Here is a 4069-nt window from a genome sequence, read left to right as displayed (position 1 = left end):
TTCTGTGTATTCTTGCCATCTTTTCTTAATTTTTTCTGCTTCTGTTAGGTCTATACCATTTCTGTCCTTTATTGTGGCCATCTTTGTATGAAACATTCCCTTGGTATCTCTAATTTTCTTGAAGAGATTGTTAATCTTCCCCATTCCACTGTTTTCCTCTATTTCTTTACATTCATCACTGAGGAAGGCTTTGAAGCATTTACAGTGTCATACGTAAAATAGATAGCCAATGGAAATTTTCTGAGTCCCCATGGAACTCAAACTGGGGCTGTGTAATAACTTAGAGGAGTGAGAAAGGGTGAGAAGTTCAAGAGGAAGGTGGCATGTGTACTCCTATGGCTAATTCATATGATGTATGGCAGATATCAAACCAATATTGTAAAGCAATCACTCTTCAATTAAAAATACATACAGTTAAATAGAAGTAGAGAATATGATTTCCTTAGCTTAGTATCCTTCTTTTAATATCACACAGCTTTTCTTATATATTTGCTCTGATATGGGTCTTGGCAACTAATATGATTTCACTCAAACTGTTCTCATCAGACTACTTAGATAAAACACCTACACCACCCATGTGGTCTGACCCTCGGCCATCTCCCTATATGAAAAACAACTGTCCCCACCCCCCACACCCCTGATGGAACAATCTAGCAAGGGAAGCTGTTGTTTGGTTTTACTCCCCCTTTGCTGCAGCAGGGGCTCCAATAAAGCCTTGCCTGAATTTCCTGTCTAGCCTCTAGTCAATTTATATTGGTTGGGAAAAACCAAGAATGCCAGACTTGTAATGATCCAAATTTCATATTATTAAGTAGCACCAAAGTGCAACAACTCCTGTGCAACATATAATGATTTTTAAATGAAGTCATTAAAAATTATTTTAAAGCTTTGCTTTAATGATATTGCTAGCTTAACACATTTGGCTTCACTTTATAAATATACACTTTAAAAAAATTAAGTCAAGTACCTCTTCTCAAATCAATAAAAGTCTTATTTCTAACAGCACAAATTTTAATCATTTTGCTAAAAATTATTATAATGCTTGAATTTCTTTAATATCTTTGACCATGTTAATCTTGAAACCTATATTTTGTAGGTTTATCCTGTTACACAAGGTTAAATAAATCATGTTATATAAATAGCCTAGAACAAGTCATAATGATATTTATTCATTTATTTAACTAATGTCCATGATTGCCTATTTTTCCAGGTACACTTTTAAGAGCAGGAATTAGCATAGTGTACAAAAGAAGCACATTCCATATTCCTCTAAAATGTACATCTAGCAAGAGGTGACAAAAATTCTATGTGAACAAGTTAATATATTAAAAAGGTATCTAATATTACAGAATAGGTATGTTTATGAAACCACACAGTTAAAAATGGAATGCCTCAGGCTTTGCTTTAAATCATGGTAATCCAATAATTCTTTTTAAAACTGTAAACTTTGCAATAATATTTCACTTTTAGCAGTTTTTTTTTTTTTTTTTGCATATTTCCTTCTTAACTTTTCTCCTACTAGAGAAAATACCATGTACAATTACCACATCTTCCTGTCTAGACTGTGTGATAGCTAAGCAATGGGTCAATGTGACTCTAAATGAAAATTGGAATTTTTTTCTTAGTTCTATTAGGAAGAAAAAAACTGATATCAAAACATATTCTGAACTGAGGATAGAGAAAAGAAATAAGACTAAACTAAAATGGCAAGAAACAAGTGTTAAGTGGATCCATATCTCTTGAAGCAATAACAATATAGGTTGATTTCTCAGAAGTAAAAATAGAAGCAGTCACAACTGAAAAAAAAAATTAGATATGAGATGCTTCTATTTAAACTAAATGTCAAGCTGTCCTTTGATCTCATAATCAAAAGACATTGTCATCATAGGAAGGGGTTGTGGGGAGACAATTATCCATGGGTTTCTTGAGTTTTTGTACATGTTGACAGAAGAGGAACTGATTGCTTTTTTTTCTTTCAGGACTATCTTCAGAATGCTTGGAATACAGAGAAAAGACTTTTCCAGGCTTGACAGATAGGGTTAGTGTCTTCCTCATAAAGGAAAAAGCCAGCATGCTTGCTGTCTATTATTAAGGATTTGGTTTCCTTAAGTCCAGGGTTCCTCCCTTGTCATGCATCCCACTGAATATGTAGATGTCACCTGGCCCTCTTTATGTCACACTTACGGGAATTAGGTGGGGTTCAGGAAGCCTGGCTGTTGTTACTTTGTATCTGGCTCAGGAGTGCTGTGTCTTCTGTCAGCATTCATGTAACTATATTAGGCGAAGAAATTAGTTTAAAAGAAGACTAAGAAATCTCAGCTATATTATAGTTCTTAATAAGGGCAGTTTAAACTCTTCAAATCTCAATATTCATATAAATAAACATGATTGCACATTTATACAGACAGAGAAAAACACGCAGGGTTTTAGTGTGCTTTAAAGTGTTTGATTCAAGTGAGAAATGGCATGGAAATACAACTAAAAATTTCCCTCTGGAGATAAAGAAAATAAATATGAATGTTTTCCCTTGCCCTTTAGATCTCCCTAACATTTTGTCAGATATTTCCTCAATGTAGTTTTATATCCTTTACAGAGGATGCAAATAAGAAGGACATAATGAGTCCTTTCTGAGAGCTTGCAAGATATTTGGGAACACTATACACAGACACATATGAAGTTACTAAACATATAAGTATATAATATAAAATATTGCAAAGAACAAAGAAATTATCAACAAAATTATAATCACTACAATTTTTTCAGGATTGTCTCTACCATAATCAAATTCATAGAATTGTTTTAATTAACGTGAAATTCAATATTGAAATTCAATAAAATGAATAATAAGTATAGATTTATTTACTGACTATAATACAAAAGTAATTGATGGTTTATATCAGTGATATATAACTTTCCCAACATCACAATTATGGTAATATTATCCACGTTATTTTTAGAAGGTAATGTAATGTATGACAAATATCATTCTCCCTATTTGACAGATTATTTAAAGCCTATATGTGAAAGCTTAACTACATAGTAAAACCTTCAAGGCTAAATTTTGAACTCTGAAATTTGACCCAGAGATTGCCCTAATATGCAGTTCTGTTTTTGTTTTAGAGCATGGAAAGATGTATGATGCAATAAATCATATATTATGTGCTTTGGCTCCATGTACCATTACTTCTCCAGATCTCTTCTGATTTCAAGAGGACTTTTTATACCTAGCATTTTAGAAAGTATGTTAAAAGACATGCACTTATGGCCCCCAAACAGGCTAGCAAATGGATAAATATAAAGAATGAATGAGTGAATGAATGATGAAGGAGAGGATAAAAAATAAATTTTATGAAGTGGAATATTGACATTTATTATCATCTGCTTAGTTTAGAGCATCTTGCTAAGCAATCACATATATTTATTTGATAAATTCATGTAATTTTTCATGAATTATTATTCAAATGAAATATGTAGAAAGACAGGCATAGATTAACGTGGGTGAATAAGAGTAAATAGACAATGAAAAGATTCATGAAATAAACACTAAAGCAATTTTAATGTCAAATACTAAAGTGCATTGTTAAAGAAATAATAAAATCCTTTTTTATTATGGAGAGAGAAATATGGAAATTTATGATTCCAGGTGTAAAATAGTAGATGGCCAATGGGAATTTGTTGTATGACTCATGGAACTCAAATAAGGGCTCTGTGATAATGTAAAAGGTGGGCTGGGGAGGGAGACGGGAGGGAGGTCTTGGGGGGAGGGGACATGGGTCTACCTATGGCTGATTCTTGTTCATGCATGACAGAAAACCACAAAATTCTGTAAAGCCATTATCCTTCAATTTGAAAAAAAATAAAATTCAAAGAGAAAAAGTCACATTTATTTCAATGCAAAATAATTGACTTTAGTTTACTGATTTGTAGAGAAACAGACTCAGAAATGGAAAGATTATTTAAAAAGTAATAGTAATATCAATAATCATAATCCATAGCATATATGATGTGAACTAGTGCACATTAGAACAATGCTTAATCTATAGATATAATTAGAACTCTTTATGATTCC

The sequence above is a fragment of the Muntiacus reevesi genome, chromosome 11 (assembly GCF_963930625.1).
Source record: "Muntiacus reevesi chromosome 11, mMunRee1.1, whole genome shotgun sequence".
NCBI lineage: Eukaryota > Metazoa > Chordata > Mammalia > Artiodactyla > Cervidae > Muntiacus > Muntiacus reevesi.
The sequence above is the reverse complement of the archived record's forward strand: the minus strand, read 5'-3'. Positions refer to the sequence as shown.